Here is a 21,355-nt window from a genome sequence, read left to right as displayed (position 1 = left end):
CTTTGGGGTAAAACAAGTGGCCCTTATTCTTCAAAGTTGCATAAAAAGAACACAGATTTGATTTTAATGACATGCAAAGTACTCTGTGTCTGATTCATGACACTTTCATACAATGTGTAAACATGCAGAGACTTTAGCGCAAATGACGAATCAGCTTCAGTGCATGAAATCAAGTGCTAGCTTACAGTACCCCATTTGCATATCATTCGCATAAAACACACCCTAATTCATGCAGATGTTTCAGAATAAAATGACAGCGTTCAGTGGCTCATGAGCCAATGGCTGTGCTCGTAGGCAGAGTTTGAGGTCTAGCAGCGAGTGCACTGCTCCCCCTACCGACCAAACTTTATATTATTAAAATTAGGACTGGAAAGAATGAAACGTGAACGTGAACAAAATGGCATTTTTATTTTTTCCGATAGTAGAATGACGTGTTTGTGTGGTGTGACTGTTATCTAAAATAACATTTAAACGCTACATTATTGCAATGTATGAGATGCTTCTGCACTGGCTGTGTTTTGTATTGTTTATTTTTTGGGTGGTGTCAGTAGCATAAAACAACAGCACAGTGTTAATATGTCTTTAAATGGAGCATGAAACAGTTGCAGCATTTGTTTATATCAATGTGCATGTAAAAAAAGCATATCCAATTTTGTACTGGATTGCCATGTGCACACATTATAAGCATTGTTTTATTATTTTTGTTATATAGAATTGTTATATAGAGTATTGTTATTTCTTTTTATTCTTATTATTGGTATTATGGATGATAATGACAATAGTTTTGGTTAGTTAAGTGCAAATCAAGCTTTTTTGTCAGGTTGTTAAACTATCACGGTCAAATTTATACACATTCCTACCAGATATGACATTTAATTTTGTTTATAGGCAATAAACAGGCTTTTTTCCCCATTTAACTACCTTTGTACCTGCTTAAACAGTGAAAATTCAGTGAAATTTAGTGCAAGTTTGTGCTTCTACCTTCTCATATCCAACAGCTCTGTCTATGAGATGTTCTTAATTAGGATAATGGCTAAACCATGTTGGCTATTTCAGTGTTATTTAGTTACACTGTCTTGTTACTTCCTATCATTTTAGCCAGTTATAATTACCTAGTACTTCAGAGGTTGTACCTCACACTAGATATCTAGAACTTCAGGGACTGTACAAGAAAGCACAATCCATTTTAAAAGTCTGTAGTTGAAGAACATGGAAAGGTGCCATTGTGGACACCTCTTCCTGTTCGAGCCCTTTAAATGATATATATGCATGTTGATTAGGGAGTTTTAATGAGTCACATTCTATTGGAGTGAAGCTGCTTCAACTCGAGGCATCAAGTACCATCACACGGATGAGATCACAGCAATTTCACTCTGCAGGCATATCTTCTGCTTGCATAAAGGCAGACTGTGTGTGCACATGCATTACTGTGCTCAGTAAGTCAATCTCTAGTTTCCCAATGGGATTTTTCGTTTGTGCCGAGCAAACTGAGAGCAAAATGTTCTTAAATCCAAAATAAGTGACAAACTGGCACAGAGCTTATATCCTCTATCTAAAATCTCAATTCTGTGCTTCTTTTTATCATTACATGTTAAGTAAGATTTTTGTAAGCAGTGGACTGAAGGTTAATGGTAATAGGGCAGAGCGTGGTGCTGTGGAATTTCTGCATCTTTTCCTCACTCTTTTTTCCCCTAACATATTATTGGTCCCACTCAAAACCATGGACTCACTCTAGATCTAATCACTTCATGCAAGCTGAGTGTTGAATTGGTTCTGGGTCTCAGTGGTAATGTTTTAAACCACCACAGCCTGGTTTTGATAGAGTAGCCTGCACTTCTGAGAAAACAGAAAAAAATAACATGGAATCAACATTATAATGCCAGCCACTATTTACCAGCCACTATTTGCTGACCTTAATATAGTGTCTACAGAGATCAAACTGATTGCAATGCTAGAAAAAAGGGCTGTAAAGAAGAACATACAGTGAGAAGGAAAAAACTAATGACCAAGTCATAGAGGAATTCCGGCATTCCAGTTGTTATCTACTTTCAAAACTACATATTATTAATGGCTATATATTTTGTTAGACATTCAAATATGACTGAACATGTACTATGCAATAAGGACAAAATACCATATTGCAATTATATTGCTACATACTGCGACTGTAATATGACTTGTGATACAATGAAAACATGCTTATGAACTGCATTTTTACCAAAATTCGACCAAAATCTGTCAAATTTTGGCCAATGTTGGCCAAAATGCTTATATGATAAAACATCCAGTGACTGGTTAAAGGCTCATTTGTATGTTGTGGCCTTCTTCTTTTTCTGTTGTGAAGGCAGATGTTGTATTAACTACATTAGCATTCAAAAATTTGGAATCACTTTTCATATTATTCTTTTTGGTCATTTTATAAACAATAGCTTAAAGAATGCACATTTAAATACTCAACAAAACAACAAAAGGTAGTTTTCCATGTTTTAATTAGTATTTTGGCAACAACGATGTCACTCAAGGACAAATAATACACCATAATATACCATTTATTTATACCATTTTTGTCAAGTTATTTGCCTTGAGATGTGATTGTCACTTCTGTATTCCACTTCTAGATGTAACATTATAGATTTTTATTTTATTACAACTTTAACTAGTTATTTTAGAATCATCTACAGCACTGTTAATCACTGTGGACAACAGTTATTTATTTATTTATTTATTTATTGGATTTAATTTTACAACGTTCTACTAAGTATTCGTAGGCCACACTTGAACTCTGCTTCATAACATTGACAAAACCTTTTCATAAACATATCATGGCAGATGCTATATGCTGACAAATGTTGTCATGACAGATTATATCCAATAATAAAACAGTGTCAGGTTATCACTACTGTTAATTGTCATGACAGATTATATCCAATAATAAAAAAAATAAAACGTGTCAGATTATCTCTACTGTTAATTGTCATGACAGATGCTTTATGCCATGATGGCTAACTAGAGCACAGAGTGAAAATTAGCAAAATAAGCTGTCATGACATCAAATGTTATGACCACTGTTATAATTGCCAGTAATGGTAACATGATGCTCTTATATTACTGAACAATCTGTCACAACAGCTAACGACAGCCCATCTGCCATAACATGTTTAGGGTGTGGTTATGTCAATGTTATGTAGCAGGGCTCATGATGTTGTCGTGATGTTGGACAGGACTAGTAGATTAGTAACATTTTATAAATGTATCCACCACCAGGCTGTTTTTACAGTGCAGCCCTAATACAAATGCGTTCAGTCATTTAGGAGAACAGCACTGCACTGGGAGAATCTGACAGCACTAGTGTAAACACTTTTGCCCCACTATGTACAGAATGATGCAGATCTATGTGAAAAGTACCATCTGTCTGCTAGCCAGATACTGCTTCCTTCATGACTATCAGCAGATGCTTCATCGTGAATCATGTTGACCAGCCGCTTACAAGTGCAGGAGAAAAAAAACTGTTGTGTTGACTGGCTACTCACACGTAATACATTTTGTTATAAACCACACAGCTGATTAATTAGCATACCGAGACCTCAGCAAGAACCACCCATGGATTCCGCGGGGCAGCGTGGTTTAAATACACTGACAGTGCTCTGTATAGAAAGTGACTTAATTCATGGAAATGCAGAGTTTAACAACTGTCATTTTATGCGCCGCACATATTTGACTGGAAATTATGCGGATCTCTCCATTATAGCCGGACTGTATAATGCCAGGACTGTTCGCCACATTGTTGGCCTATTGATTGAGTCTGTCGTGCACATGAAAGCTCCGTCTACAGAGAGTTGAATTAGCATAGTCTGTCACATCTGAAATAGTCACTCTCGGCCTGAGCGCAGGTAATTACATTTACAGCCCTAAAGTAAAGAACCAGCCTAGCTTTTTGCTTCCTCTCTTATACAAGTCTGTAGAGTTATACTTTGGCTCGGTGTGGGTGTGCATTTGTGGCTCAGAACTCATGTCTGGATTAGATACTAGCTGTTTTAAAATAAGGCTTTCCTGGCACAACTGGACAAAGGTTTTTGGCAAAATGTTCCAATGGGGAAAGAATAGAAGAAGAAAATGACTTTCTTATTTTCCAAAAATTTTCCATGAATTCAGTTGGGTTTAGCAGCCAGTTTAGCTTCTCAGTCATGAGATTTTGTATGTGGTTGACAGACAGCAAGCCATTAGTATTAGGGGGGCAACACATTTAACTCAAATACACTGAATGTTTGAACTTTGTCTCCAAAAAAGTTAACCAAAAGACTACAGTTCCAGTTGCACTGAGCAGTAACAGATTAAACAAAGCAGAATCTATGGTAACACTTTATTTGGATAGTCCACTTTAGATGCTTTGTAGATACTTAACTTACTTTCCGGTTACATTCAACTAAATATCTACTAAATTGGCCATAATCTTCTTTAACTCTAATCCTGGCTCTAATCTTAATCTTAACCTTAATCTCAATCCAAAACCTAAACCCAACCATCACCCTGGTTTTAGCTCTAACCCTGGTCCAAATCCTAACCCCACCACTGTTTAGAATCAACTGAGTGTCAACAGATAGTTTGTTAACAATTTGAACATCTGCGGATAATCTACAGGGGACAATAGTGGACTATCCAAACAAAGTGAGACCAAATCGATTATATCATTTATGTTTATTAATTACTTTTAGTTTATGTCATATTAACTTTGCTATTGTTACACACATAATTTAGACACAATCAGGGAAAGCTTTTTATCCATGGCTCTTATGTGACCATGTATCATGTAAGTCATTGTCCATATGATATTGTACTTTATATCATGTCAAAATGAATCTTCTACAAAGATCAACAGCAGTGAAACAACACTGGAAGTACTATATTATGTCCATTATACAACTATTTAATATATCAATGGACAACATACACTTTCAAACATGCTCTTTTATTATTTTTTTTTCAATTTTTTAAATCATCAAGGTTTGTTCTATAATTATTTAAAAAACTTTTATTAATGAATGAGCAAAGTGAACAAACGTCTTAAGCAGCTCTGAAAATGTTTAAAAATGAGCATAAATACAGTAAAATACAGTAAAATAACTAAATACAGTTAGAAAAACACACAAAGTTTGGTTTCTCACTGCATGGATTTGTTAAATTCCATCAATAGCACCCCTGATTAAATTGATAGTTACTGGATGGTAAATGTAAATACTGGACTTGCTAAAGAAGAGGTCTGGTAATTGTTAAGCTAATACTCATCAAATTACAGTGTATAATTTATCTGTTTATTATTTATTTTAAAGTTAATGTTGTTTCTAACAGATAAACGCTTACTGCCAATCAGATTTAGTTCAGCTTTATATCTCTTTTTTTCTCAGATGCTTCGGACTTTTGCACACTATATCTTTTATTATGCGATTTCTTTCTATTCTTATTTGTCTTCTCTTGATTAGTTGATTAGGCATCATGATCTACACTTTAGTTGAATGTTATGTACTTCAAGCACATACTTTGAATGCTGATTTCAACCATAATTTTACAAACCTCAAATATAAAAAGTTGGGGGACACCAACTGATCCAGTTTTGAAAGCAGATTTTTTTTTTCTTTTCATTCTTCTATTATACAAATCTTTAGCTGTGCAACCACACACAGCCTTTGTTGTTGTATATTGTGCTTCATAATGCTCCCCCATATTTTTAATAGGAGACAGGGCTGGACTGCAGGCAGGTGCAGAATGTGGCGCGGTGTTAGAATGTTGAAATTAGCATGGATGTCCCTGAAAAAGACGTTGTCTAGAAATCAGCATGTGTTGCTCCAAAATGTGTATATATCTTTCAGTGTTAATGGTGCCTTCACAAATGTGCAAGTTACAGACTCTAGCATTTGAACTTTATGCTGGTAACAAAGTGTGTGGTTCTTTTCTTCTTTAGCTGGAGAACACATCGTCTGTTACTTTCATAAACAATCTAAAAGGTTGACTTGTAAGACCACAATGCACATTTCCACTCTGCACATCTGGACATTGTTGACAGCTGTGTATAGTACAGTCTTAACCAGTCGAACTTTGTGGATGAAGCATCAAACAATGTTTATTGACAACAGTTTGACAAAGTATTCTCGAGCCCATGCAGAGATGGCATGCTGATTTTAATGCAGTGCTGTCTGTGGGGTCAAAGGTCACAGGCATTCAGTTGTGGTTTACAGCCTCTTCCTTTACACAGAGATTTCTGTAGTTTCCTGAATCTTTTGATGCTATTATCCACTGGAGAGGCTGAAATCCCTAAAATCCTTGCAATCCCTAGATGAGGAACGTTCTAAACTATTGGATTATTCTTTTTTTTTTTTTTTGCAAGTGGCGAGTCTCGACCCATCCTTACTCATAAAGCACTGGGCCTTTCCTTTTATACCCAAGCATGACTGCTTCCCTTGTTTAAGATGTTTTTTAAAATGTCTTCTTAAATTACCCCGTGCCAACTTTTCTGGAACATGAATTACAAAAAGGACGTTGATAAGGTGAAACAATAAATGATCTCGTCTTTGTACTGTTGTTGTTTAAATACAGGTCAAAGTGGACTTACAAATCACTGCTAGCGCTGTCTAGAAGTGTTTTCTATTTATCATTACTTCAAGAGCTACAACAGCTGTTTCTGACCCGAAGGGTGATTAGTAGTGGAACGCTGCAGCCTTGAAAATATCATTCAATTAGTTTTAATGGTTCATTTTCCAAACAGTCATTCGGGAGACTGAAAGCGCAAGACTTTGTTCACATCTTGTTCCACCTTACAGAAAAATCCCCAAATATGCATTTCCCTTTGTGAGTGTGAGTGTGCATGTATGCGTGTGCCTGGCCCCCTGTTTACTTGGAGCCCTTTCTCACAGCACGGCTCAAACTTTCCTAAATAAAATAGCAAAACTCCTCCTAATGAGCCATTTGCCTTCCTTTCTCCCCTTGCATCTTGTATTCTGTCCAAGACATCTTGCACATCAAAGCCAGGCTTCTCTCATTGCAAGTCTTCTAGGAGCCAAGCAGGAATTGAGGCCAGAAAGCCAAGCCTAGGGCCCGATCACAGCCTCCCACCAAGGCTGAAGCTGTGCCAAAATGTGCATGTGTGTGCACGTGTGTGTATACATGGAGCATATCTGCACATATGCTAGAGAGTCAAATAAGAGGGATGGGTTGCAGATGTTTGTGGGTTAAGACTGAGAGGGTGTATGTACCTTTAAAAATAAAGGTGCCAAAAAGGGTTTTTGTATCTCCACTAATGACATTTGTGTGTTTTTATGTACTTGAAATGTTTTTGTTTTGTCTTTTACACTAATATATGCTAATGACATGGCTAACCTGTATTGTGGTTCATTCAAAAAATAATCCGGACTGAAACACTCCTTATAACTCCTGCATGAACGGGTAGTGCAACAGGCAGACCTTTGTGCCAATTTTCATGACATTACAAAAACAATTGGTAACATTTTCTTTTACAGTTCCCTCAGTGCTAGGTATTAACCAGGTAAGTGTCATGAACAAACTCCGAAGTAGTAGATTTTTTTAGGTAACATGATGGTAAGTTCCGAGAAAGTTTAACTAAATTACACTACAATGCCAAACAAGTTCTAGATATTAAGTGTACGGTTGAATTGTTCTGGCCAAAATAATAACAACCAAGACAGTCTAACTACACTGCGCTGAAATGACTAATAGGTTCTAGCTATTAAACTGATAAAAGACATAGTAAATTAGTTCATAGATGGTAAGTACAAACATATGCACACTGCATTTCAATGGCATGTTTAAGCAGGAAAGTATTAGTTACATGTTTGATGCCATGGCAAGAACCAAGCAGTTTTCTAGGGGCAGTCATGTGCTGGTGGTTAGGGAACCAGCCTTGTGACCGGAAGGTCGCCGGCTTGATACTCTGAGCCGACAGTACGTGACTAAAGTGCCCTTGAGCAAAGCACCTAACCCCCATCTGCTCCCCAGGCGCCGTGGATAGGGCTGCCCACCACTCCGGGAAAGTGTGCTCACTGCCCCCTAGTGTGTGTGCTTTCACTAGCGTGTATGTGGTGTTTCACTGCACGGATGGGTAACATGGGTAAATAAGGAAGTGAAATTTCTCCACTGTGGGACTAATAGGGGTCTCTTAATTGCCTTGTCTGGCTATAAATTTAAAGTAGAACCATGTTAAGCATTTCAAAGTACTTTACTGCTTTTGCTTATAACAGCTTTGTCAACCATTATTTTCAGGTTAAAAAAGGGAAATGCATCAAGTCGCAATGATTTTTGGGCAAGTTCTGCAGCTGAAGTTGACACTGGTGTTCGCTCTGTCCCCTCCGAGGGCTCATCTAATACAATGTAATGGAACAGCGCTGGGGATTTGACGAGGCCAAGTGGTTGAGGGCATGTTAAAACTGGTACTGTAACAGGGGGAGGATATTCTGGAGGAACACGTTCCATATGGTCGCCAGGAGTCAGAATCGACTTGATGGAACTTAATAAAAAAATCAAAACCCAATAAAACTGTAGTAAGAATCAGCCCATTTAATACCTACAATCTGTTGGGCATTGCAGCGTAATTTAGTTAGACTGCCTTAGAACTTACCATTATGTTACCCAAAGTAATTATCCACTCATACTTACCTGGTGAATACCTACAACTTAAGGGACTGTAAAAGAAAGCATTACTAAGCATTTTACAATGGCTTCAAATGTGGCTCAACCAATACAAACCAAATGAAGGGAAACTGGAGGGAGAGAAAATTGTCTAGAAGCACTTTCCGGTAATCTGCAAGAGTGGTAACCACAACATTACTTACATATGCCTTGAAGTGACAGCTAAATCTGACCCATGCTGGCATGTACCACTTTCTGACAGATATGTGTTTAAAAAGGAGACTTGAAAACATCTCAAAGTAAAAAAAAGCACATTTTCAAGGTCTAGAGCAGAACTGCCATCAGAGTGGTTTACAGAACTGACCAGTGCATTACATTTGGAGAGAATGTTTTGAAGGATAAATATGAGTAATGTAAAAACATTTGCTTCTTATCTGACAGAGCACCATAATCAATCATAATAATCTAATCAGCTGCATCATCTTCAGCTAGGTAGCACTGGCAGGGAGGGTTAAAGACAGCTCTGGCTGAGAATGAGTTTTATTTGTGTTTAAATATGTCTTTTTTGTCCTTTCTTTTGCGGTTCTGAACGGCAAGCACACGGTTTGTTTCTGCTTATGCTAATGGAAAGAATACAAGTAATGAAACATTTATAATGTCTTTAAATTACACTGTCAGACAAAATGCATCAGTTTTAAACTTAAAGGTGCATTTAGGAACAAACAATGTAAATGTACCCTCAAAGGTACAACATAGTCCTTAAGGTCCAAATGTGTGCCTTAATGGAGTTTTAAAGGTAGACTACGTTCACTTTTCTTGGGTCAAGGGCATTTTCATACATTAATGAATTAAAGTAGAAAAATAACAGAAAAAAAACTAAAAAGCTTGGAGATGAGACAGGGTGTACGGAATCAAAGCAACCAAATGCAACATAAAATAGACCTACAACCGAATATAGTACAATTATGTTCCTCAACTAAATGTACTGAAGACATGCGTACAGGTGTGCTGGTGGCGAGAAGGAGAAGTCTGAAACCAAACCTGTATTCTTGTGTTTTTCTAACTACCTCACATCAACGTTTTAGAAAATGTTACAAAGTGTTTTTGATAGCAAAAAACTCACAGCTGAGATGAATCGTTTTGTCAGTGTTGGAAGAAAACCTTGTTTCTCAATTTTGTTTTACATAATTTGAAAATGTCAGATATCATTTAGACCCAGAAAAGGTCCAAGACTGCTTTGAAAAATCTTTTCCCTTTAACTTCTATTCAAAGTTAAGAATGTTTATCCTTCTACTGTAAAGATACCAATTTACCAACTTCACTGTCCAAAGAAGTGTCTCTGTTTTTGTCTATCTTTATTTTTCTACATCCTGGCAGCTGTGCTTTATATTTTGGGATGAATGGACCAATATAAATACTCCAAAATGTATTTCCACTAACTAATTTAAACATTTTTGCCTTTCACTGTAAAGTTACTTTTTTGGAGATGTGTCTCTTTGGACAGCAACAATATACATGGACATTTTTCAGTTTTTGACATAATTTGAAAATGGCTGTTGCCCTTTATATTGTTTATAAATTTTATGATGATTGGATCAATAGAAACAGCCCAAACTTAATTTATGCAAAATTACTTGGAAAAAAGTCTGGTTCCATTGAATTACAATAAAAGTAGAGTATGTTTTTTCCCTCTCCTGTAAAGTTATCATTTTGGAGATACGAGGTTTTGTTCCGACAGCAGCAATATGTAAAACTGACCATGTTAACGTCAGTTTTTTTGTTTAGTCTCATATTCTCTATTGAAGCTCATGTTCAGACGACTCTCATGTGGATCTGATCTACTGATCAGAGGTTTTTTGCATGAACTTATGGAGTCATGGATTTCAGCTCAAGTGCACGCTGTCATTAAAGCAAAGAAGAACATACCAAATACTAAGAAACTCTGAAATCCATATAGACATTCAAAGATACCACTCAAATTATGCTGATAATATAATTTGTCATGAAAAACTTCATATTAAATTAGAAAAGAATGATGCGAAATAGAAGGATTTTCACAAGTGATAGTCTTATACGGCTTCTCCTTGCCTTCTCTCATCTCCCCTCCCCATCCCTCCCCATGATCTTTCCCTCTTTCACTGGCCCACTTCATCGTTCATTCCATTCCTCCGTTCTGCCTTTTACTCCAGCTCTTGCTCTGGCCCCTCACCCCATCTTGCATTCCATTTCTTTCGCCTTCCCTCTGCTCCCCCTCTGTCAATGTGCCTCTCACTCTTTCTCCTCGTGGCGGTTACACCATCTCTCACTGTCTCACGCCATTTCTTTGTTCCCTCACTCCATCTCTTGTGCCACTTCTCTCTACCTCTGACTTGGTCCCTCCGCTTCTCTTAAATCCCTCCTTTGGCGGGAGAGTTTTCTCCTCATGGCGAGCGATGACCTGAAACTCAGAGGCCACAAACTCAACAATCCCCCCATCGTCTTAATGAATCCAATTTTTTGCCTGACAGACTCCCAGCATACCCATACATCTATCTCCTCTTAAAATCATCTGACATTAATACAAATTAACAGGGGCTCCTCCATTAAGGCAACAACAATTGCGGTGGCACACCGAGAGAACGGGCTGAATTATTGAACAGAGAAAATGACTTAGAGCTCTACGCAAAAACGGCATCCTGCCTGGAGGTAGCATCTGTTAATGCAATAACAAGCGACAACGACCACCGCCTATGAGTGAGTGTTTGTATGATAATTTGACGGAGTGCATCATATGTTATGAAAACGTCTGTTTAATTGACTTTCCAGGATGAGAGACATTCATTCATGTCGTCCGTTAAGTGGCCTAAATGATCTTTTAAAAGGTGATTCATCTCCTCATGGCCTTTAGGCAGATGCACATGGCATCCACCACGCTGCCTGTCCAGGAAGCTTGCCACCACTGGGAATAACCATTCCATTCTCTCTGAAAGGTCCTGTACCTTCCAAATGTCCATTGGTATTCCAGAGCTTAAGGGCTTCTAGCTCCAAGTCAGATCTTTACCTGGTTTCCATCTGTTTAGTATTCCTCTCTGTGAAGCTAGAGTTGAAATGTCATGGTCGTATCTTCATGCCAGTTTTCATTTATGCGGATATAACAGTGACACTATTTAAAAGGCCTGTCCACAAGAAGGATACTGAGGAAAAGCTACACTAAGATATGTTATGTTTTTGTGAAAAATATTACAATATTTGAAAAATGAAAAAAATAAGCGTTTAATGCCACACAAAAATAGTATCTTGTTAAGCGAAATTATCTTAATTCTAGTTGATCTATCTAATATTTCTTGGTTTGAGATGGTTGTGCACATATAAGATGATCTGGCTTATTTCTAGACATTTTTAGCTGTTTTAAGTAATTTTATCAAGAAAAATTATCTCACTATACTGGCAGATCATTTGGTTTCAAGCATATTTTATAAAAAAAGCAAAATTACAAGTAAAAATGTTTGGAAATACGTTAAAGTAATCTTAAACTTAAAGGTTTTAATCTCAACAGCAGAAATATTAGATTTATTGACTAGATATTTTTACCTGACAAGATACCATTTTTTGCAGTGTAAATATTACAGTTGTGACATCCTTTCACTGTGAGAAGACAGAGATGCAAGGATGTGTAACTGTCAAGAAGTCATTACTGAGAAAAAAAAAATAGACAAAAAAATTGCACATCAAACAAAGAAGCTGCTGGTCAAAGGATTTAAACCTTAACATCATATGTTTGGGATTACTTGGATTGTTAAGAGCAGAAAATGCAACCAACTTCTAAGACTGAACTTTGGAGGTGTGGACAAATGTTCCTACATATTTCTGACTGAACGCAAGCCTCCCAAAAAGAACGTAAGATGTATTAAAGCCAAAGGGTGGACACACTAAATCCTAAAAAAAATGATAATATACGTTGTAGTTGAGGCTTTCCGCAACAGATTAGTGAACTTGGTTAACCCTAATCACACTGAATATCTCACTGCTCATACATTCACAGGCTTTGCTAAAAAAAGATATCCCCTTTAACTTGTTTAAATCTGCTGCTAGAAGAGTTATGATGCAAGCATGTGCATGCTGGAGGTAATAAAACATACCAGCATGTGGAGTTGGAGCTTTCTGTGTGCTACCATGTAATTATTGGTTAGTTTAAACAGAGTAATGATAAAGGGCAACTGATGTGTGATTTACAGCTGTATGCAAAAGTTTGTGCATCGCTGGTCAAATTAAATGCTTTATTGATTTTGTAAGGGAAAATCAGTATGTATCTTCAACAGAGAACACATTTCTGCACATATTAATTTAAAATATTAGAAAAAAATAAAACATAAACATACTAAAGTTATGGCACATGTTGTATTTTATGTTTAATTTTTTTGTGACAAACTCAGAAAATAAACAGAAATTTTGCAGAACAATGCCATATTTAAGTTCCCTGCAGAGAATGTGTGAATTTGTTTTTACTTAGAAAATCAATAAAACATAGAATCTGACCTGGGGTCTTCAAACTTTGGCATACCACTGTATATGTCTATTTATGTGCTAGGCCATTCAAATATGTAGCTTGAGACACAAACCTAATAAAAGACCACAAATTGTAAGCCTTGTTACATCACATTCTTTATCAAACAAATGTAGCAACATCATTGAGAAATCAAGTTATTAACAGAGAAGAGTGCATTAAATGGAAAAAATATCCACTAAAGGGTTAAACATGGTTATTTAGAGGTAGCTTAAGTTTGGCCTGCATCATTTTTTTGAACAAAGGCAGTTATGTTCGCTGGATCATGTGAATGCTTTGACTCAGCAGTCTCAGTATTGCAAAAGCTAATTTTTGTTAACTATAAAGTATCAATGTATTGTGCAGCCCTATAGTCCACTGCCAAGTCTGGATTTAAAACAAGTAAACGCATCAGCATTCCTTCAGAAACACATGCAATGAACAATAATGCAGACGGCGACAATGGAGTATTTTCTTCAAGGTCGGATCCATGAGATTTTCTCTTGCTGCAAGTCGGACAAATACAAAAAAATCCAAGCATCAGAAAGAGCCTGGAAGGTCGTGAAAGCCATGCTCAGCATCAGGCGGCAGTCAAGGTAACACAACTTGTATAATATCTGGGTGGGGGGGGGTGATGCATATCACTTTGCCTGAGGGTCGGTACATCCTTCCACAATAAAAGACGGCATCTTTCTGCACAAGGTACAGGCCAGACTGACTGGAGTTTATTTAATCAGGAGCTCGACACAGATGGTGGCACTGCTGGCAGAGAGCAGATGCCTCATTCTCAGTTAGTTCCAGTTCCCGCAGGTCCAGCTGAGGCCAGCCACACTGCATCACTCGGCGCCGTGTCACCAGCCACCCACCGTGACACTCGCACAGGCACTACGTCCGCGTTTGAAAGAGGCCCTATCGAATTCCCTGCCAAGAGCGAGCAAAGAGTCACCTTCACACTTTCAGACCCAAAGCCGAAGGCTAAAATTAATTCTTCACTTAGCACCCGAGTCCACATAGCAGGGTCAAACGTCTAAGTCATATTTATTGCCTGCATACACAATTTGTGTAGCGTGCTCTTCCATTCTAACTTAAACTGGGATTAATTTCAACTTGAAATATTTGCCCAAACCCTACAGGGATCCAACTATTCACATTTGGACTTTCTTAAATATTTGTCAGGGTTCAAATATCCCTCTCAGGTTTCTCATAGTCCCTCTTTAACAGATTTTGGCCTGCATTTATCTATTCTTTATTTTTCTCCTTACTTTATTCTTCCTCCCTACTTTTCTTAAAACAATATTTTATCTGGCATACTGTAGACACTGCATTGGCCTTGTATTGAGCCCCACAAGGCCAGCATGAAAACAGTACATTATGCAAAGTTTATCCAGACTAAAAACTTTTGGGATGTTGTTCAAAGACACTGACTGATGAATAAAGTGGAGAGCAAAGTTAATTTTGTATTGCAATAGTATATAGAAGCTGTATTGACTTCACACACCTCATCTTGTTTCCAAGCTTTTTATTTTATTGTTTTATTTTAAAATATTAGGTTATGAAAAGTACAAATATGTACTTGTCCACTGGGAAAAAAACGTATTTAAGGTGCACAACTGGGCCTTAAAACCACTGTTGTACATTTGGGGGAACATTTACATTGTTTGTACCTTGATAAACGAATAATTCACCTGCACAGTAACTTTATTTGTATCAGTTTAGTGTAGGATGCGGATTCCGCGGGCTCTGTTCATTCTGCTCTGAAGAGCAAAGAGCGCTAGTTTATTAAGTCTATCTATCAAGAGTGATGTGGTGTTGAAATTCCCACCCTTTAAAACCAACCTTAAAGATCTGTTCTGTCAATTTCTCACAGGTGGATTCCTTGTTAAAGACTGCAATGACAAATCAGTTTAAAATGCCTCATGTGAAGAGCCAGCATGATGTAATTAGATTGGTGGAAATGTAGCATTAAAACTAACAAGTGCTTCCTAGATGCTCAGCTTGAACCGTACTCTCATGTAGTCAGCGAGTGACTTAACCATTCAGCTACACAGCCAATTTCAGCTACATACCAGCAAAACCAACCAGACTCTCTGCTGATGATCTTAAGTAATGCTTCCTCGACTGTGGTCCTAGAGCTCTAATATCAGTCTTAATTACCCAGTGCAGTCCAAATAAGTTTCCTACTACTCCAAACCGTTAGTCATCTAGCATGCTCTCAGTTACATTTATTCACAAAATAAATGAGAGCATGCTGGCTAGCGAGCTCTCTGGAGCAGCAGAAAACTTATTTGGAACCAGCACTATGACCAATATGCATAAACTCCGGTAAAAATCAGTCAAGCAGTTTGAAAATAAAATATATTTTTAAATGTAACATTCAAACACTCACGCTAATATTTGACAGATTATCCAAAATATAAATATTTGATAGTTGCAGGCCTTGTCAGGCTCAGAACAAATTTCGTCAGGCTGTAATCGGGTTCGCTGTGGACTTTCAAAACGCTCTGTTCACTCCAGTCACAGCTGATAGTAGCTGGAGGGTGACAAAAAGACCCAACTGGATGCTGACAAGATCCAGTGGCAGCTTGACCTTCAGCAGACTAGGAAACTAACATCCTCCCTGAGGGTCAATCAGCAACACTTCAGAGCATGGAGTCCACACCTAAACTCGGCCATAACACAGCCGAGACCAGCCCTCAGGCTTCTCACTCTGGCCTGATCGGCTATCTCAGCTTTCTGGACTAGGTGACAGCAGACTGTAAATATGGTCTGTCGCTATTCATCAGGACTCAGGCTCTGTCATACAGATGCCTCTAGGACTCTCAATTACCACTTAGACAAGCCAGGGAGATCTCAGTGCTGCAGTGAGACCATTAAAGGTCAACGTGAAGTAGCTGTTAAGCTTACTCACTGAAGATTTACTGAGACTGCCTGTGTTTTCCTAGAGATCATAGTCCCTATTCATCAAAGTTGCATGATGTCAAATCTGATAATATCTCATAAACATCTTATTAAATAAGCATATACAAATTTCATTCACAGTTCGGTTTTTCATCCGTTTAACACCATTGTATCTAAACTCATGTGTGGCTAAAATTAGTGTAAATATTTTTTTAGTAAACTGAAATGCCTGATTTGCAACATCAATAATAACAGCAATAAGGAAAAAAAATAGATATAGAAAAATCGTCAAAATAGAATGTTAAGCTGATGAATTAATTGTAGACAAAACCTAACATACATACTCAGAACATGTCCTTGTTTTAAAATCATAGTTTAGTTTGAATATCATCAATAAGAAATTTGTAAATCGAATAAGAATTTGCAGATATTTTTAAGTCCTTAAAATGAATAGCATATTAAATAGCAAGGATAAATAATGCTTAAAAAACCCTTGTATGTCCAAATTAGTAAGTTTAAAGGAGAAAATAGATCTTAACCTGTAATGGAAGTCAATGGAACAAGATTTTTTCCAAGTAATTTCTGTTAATTCATTCATCATTAAATCTTAACACAATGCAAAGGGTAAGCGGATTTTCAAATTATGGAAAAAAGCTACAAAAATGGAGATACAAGGTTTTTTGTGTGACAAAATGATATGTAAACAAGGGACTAATTGGCAGTGTTTGTTTGCAGGCAGCAGATCCTCATTAATCAGTAGACCCTCTGAATTTGTGTCATTATTTTGTAGTCGGTGACATGCCCATAACTCTGACCTCAGGGCTAACATTCATACATGCAATAAATTATTAGTGTTATATGATATAAGTTCAATGTTTCAATACTACAATGCAGTAAATGATTTAATACTTTCAATTCTTGTAAACAGGCTGACATGTTGATGTTGTATTCTGCCTGTAGGCAAATCTGAAACATACAGGTTTAAAATGTTCATAACATTTGAAGGGTTTTGTACTGATAAAAAAAAAGATGTTAATTAGCTGTAAGAAGTTAAATTGTTATGCAGTGTTCAACTCAATAAACACAACCACTTTTAACCTCATGCCAGTGTACTGTTTAGGCATCAAGAACTATGTTTTATCAAAAAGTTCAAATTCTGTAATAATAACCTTTTTGAGCATATCTCAAACTAGACATAAAGAGGCCCCCAGTGGTACAACAGGCTAAGAGTCTGAATCCCACCATGACAGTGCCACATCTTCCATGGCCAGGAGTCCAAGAGACTACAACTGGCCCTGCTTTTTGGGTGGGAAGTATGGCCAAGACCCTCACTGAATAACTGACATTTTGGATTTTCTTGATTCAAATGTGTATATCATTTCTACATGATGATATATTGAAAAAATACATTAAAATATATGGCTGACTTTACATAAAGAATCAAGTATATAAATGTTTATCCAGCCTGGTAAAGTAATGTTTTCGATGAACCACCTTTATAGAGATGTATGTAATACAAATCAACTACATCAAACTCTCATGCAGGCAACAGAGCTAAACTCAACTGAGCTAAAACTTTCTGTTCTACCTTAAATGTTGCTGTGGAGGCCATATTTGCTCATTACAAAGAAAAACAGGACACTCTTGATTGTTCTCAAGCACCAAATTAGTATGAACTGAACGGCACGTGTTTATAGGTTAGTAACTTCGCAATCCCCCAGACAAAAGAGACCCGGGAGTTTGATGCTCACTCTGGCAAAAGGCACTGCTATTCAAAAAAAACATTTGGAGAGTACTTGGACAGCACCATTAGATGAAATGTCTCTCTGAATAAGTGAAATGTAATGGTATGTCATCATAACTCACCAAGTAGGATACATCAACACTGTGCCACTGGGAAAGCAGTGTTAGAGTCCTCTCTTTATGCTTGTATATTCGCCGACAGTCATGGCATTCACTGTTATTGTAAACATGTTTTGTGGCATTGTTTTGGCTAAGAAAAGGACCACATGCAGTAACAGCCACTACTCTTCTGGGAAGGCTTTACAAAGGATTTTGGTGTGACATTGCATTTGATTGCATTCAGCCACAAGAGCATTAGCGACGTCAGGTACTGATACTGAATCACTCCAACTCATCCAACTGCTCCATGGCCCAATGTTACCAGCCGATGCTGGCATGGTAATGTTAGGCTTATGTGCTGCTGCTCCACAGCATCTTAATGCTTGTCTACGGAGATTGATGCTTATTTATTAGCTAACATTCATGTTATTCAACCTGTGCGTGCGCAACTGAACACCTGTGTCAGCAGTGGGTGAACCTTGAAGTAGCAGAGCCAGTTTTCTAGACAGGGATTGAGCCTAGTCCTGAACTACATTTTCCTTGGCAAATCTCCATTCAGAATGCTGTGTAGTTCAGGACTAGACTTAATCACTGTCCAGGCAACTGACCTATAATATTGATAATATGTTATATAATGGAAGGAAACTTGTCAGTTATCAATAAGGAGAAACAAGGGTATAGTTTTGGTTCCAGAAGTGGGGGGGGGCATTTTTGGTTCCACAAGTGGTGGAGGGGGGGTCATTTTCGGTTCCACAAGTGGTGGAGGGGAGGTTATTTTGAAGAAGGATACATTACCAGTGTTAAGGTTGCTATCAGATGAAATATAATTTGATTTCTATCAGCCAAATTACAACAGCTGGGTGGTAAAAGTAGACTTACAGTGATTTCCCACTGCGACTTCAGGCTAACTCTGAAAGTGTGGGTGACGGAAAATGGATATAAAATGTTCACTCATATTTATATTTTAGTACAGTTTCCCTGCAATTAAACACGTCTTTAGAGCTTTACCATTAGTGCGTAAATTACTTACAGGGACTCCACAGGTCAAAAGTTAAGAACAGTTTAAGTGTTTCTGTCTAGCGTGCTTATTGAGGCATAGTAGTGTTTTTCCTCTTTCTCCACCACATCTGTTAAATTCATAGAATGTTCAGTCAGCCCGGCACTCAGACATTTTTGGCGCTACAGAAAAAAGCAGGGTGCTTTCTTTTATTCATTCTGTCATTTGGAAGGAAAAAAATCAATTGCAATCCACTGGTACACAGGAAGAGTCTAAAGAAATAAGCCACTCTAATCCACCTCTCTCAGCTGCTCAAGACTCGTCTATGACTGCTTGACCCAGATGACAAACGCCACAGAGAGCCACGACAGAGCCTGCGTCAACTGACAAGCATCACACACGCACACCCAGACACACACACGGTTTAAAATGACAGCTGCCTCTTTACCATGCCATTATCTCCCCCTGTCCAATCCATCAAGCCACACACTGATCCACACATACAAACAGTGGCTGCACACAAAATCAAAGACTTTTTAAGAGCCACTGAGATCATAAGCAAAAGAAAACATGATTCATAAACACGGTTCTTTCTGATCCTGATGACTGTGTATGTCAAATTGTAGAGATTGATACAGAGAAACATAAATGTCAGAAATGTGGTGTTACCCACATAGCTCACAAAATCCCATTTGTCCCCCACATTCAAAATTTCATATTCTTAAAACTAGAGTATGTTTTTTCCTTCTCCTGTACAGTTCTCATTTTGGAGACACAACGTATTGTTCCTGACAACATGAAGATATATATACATATATATACACACACACCAGGGGTCGGCAACATGCGGCTCCACAGCAGAATTAGATTTGTAGGTAAAAATAAAATTATCCTCCGTTGAGGTAAAATAAAGCTCTGCTGATTGTAGCCTTACTGCTAATTTACCAAGCTTTATGCCTGAAACACTGAAAACAATCTCACCTAGCTAGCAGCTAATGAAAAAGGCAAAAGAAAAGGTTTCTTGATACGTTTAATCTGCAACGAGAAACTGTAAAACACTAAAACGCTGCGAAGCTAAAGTCAGTTTCTCGTTCGAATTTTGCCGTTCCACCTTAAATGGTGCAGCAATTACATTCTGGCACATCAGGTGCCACTTAAGGTGGAACGGGAAAATTCGAACAAGAAGTGGTGAATGACAAGCAGACAAGAGAGACATTTTACAAGAAACTATTCTACTTTTGAGGAAACGTTTCCTGCCGGAGATGTGAGAAAAACTTTAAAGCAGAGCAAAGTAAGTCTGCATTTTCGTTAATATTATATTTCTTAGCCTATATAAGTACTTTAGCACATACTGAGATAGATTTACAGCCAAAATGGTATATAAAATGATGTGGCTCCCACGGTGGTTTGATTTTTGTTGAAAGGACAAAATGGCTCTTCTTAACATTTGCGTTGCCGACCACTGCTCTACACAGAACACACTTCAGCACATTTTGCACTAGAACTATTAATTGCCAAATTCTCTGTAGAGGGTGTGTACTTACTTTCACAAAAGGAACAAAACACACAATTTGCCTGCAGTTCTGTAGGCCTGTAATTCCACATACATGCTAACACTAACATTTATATAAGCTTGGATAGAAATAAGAATAGCAGGTTCTAAGCTGTGGATAGGAAATGCAGTCTGCCAGCAGGTTTGAGTGTTACAGAGCTGTGATGTAGCTTCAAATGAGTTTAGAAGCCTTGGCAGCTTCTGTGATAACAGAATCATGGGAATGAAGTGGTATAGTGCAGAGCCTCAGACATCAATATAGCCTAAATATTAAATGGTATATATCATCGCTGTCACAGCAAAACCTTGTATGTTTGAAATGGCAACTTCATACTAAAAGAAAAAAAAGTTCTTAACTTTAATGTATGTTAATGTAACAAGGTTTTATTCTCAGCATATGTGGACCATTTTACCATTTCAGTCCACTTTTGATGTTTGTGAGACTTTAAGTACTATCTTTTAACCTCTTTATATATCTTAGTGTTAAACAGGCTGTTGTATGTCTGTGTAAAAATCCTGGTTCTGATCGGCTGCCCTGTACTGTGCCTCATTCAAAGAGCACTGAGAGCTGAAACAATGCTTATGGCTTATGGCAGTGTGCACAGTCGTGGCTAAACTGCTGTAGGCTGAAAAGGTGGATATATGTAAATATGTTGGTTTTTGAGGCATTGGTTTGCAGCTTAGTTGCCATATTGGACTGCATGGACGGAGTGAATAGTGAGTTTTAAAACTTAAACAGTGTTAACATGCTACATGTTTACTTTACATACTACAACAACTCTTTTATTTCAAAAACTACAATGAGCATTTATTTTTCCACGATATGGGCCTTTAATTTTTTATACTGTTATGGACAAACTTCAAATGAATACTTTGAAACTTAAAAGGTATTTGCCCCATATACATAAAT

The 21,355-nt window shown here is 37.6% G+C and overlaps 1 protein-coding gene across 2 annotated transcripts in view; it reads right to left on the bottom strand.

The window, feature by feature from the left end:
* The window catches only part of macrod2 (mono-ADP ribosylhydrolase 2), a 1,059,267-nt gene that overhangs the window by 880,432 nt on the left and 157,480 nt on the right, over nucleotides 1-21,355 (bottom strand). The window lies entirely within an intron of this gene.

The sequence above is a fragment of the Colossoma macropomum genome, unplaced genomic scaffold, assembly GCF_904425465.1.
Source record: "Colossoma macropomum unplaced genomic scaffold, Colossoma_macropomum, whole genome shotgun sequence".
Lineage (NCBI taxonomy): Eukaryota > Metazoa > Chordata > Actinopteri > Characiformes > Serrasalmidae > Colossoma > Colossoma macropomum.
Note: the sequence above shows the minus strand (reverse complement) of the source record. Positions and strands in the feature narration are given on the sequence as shown.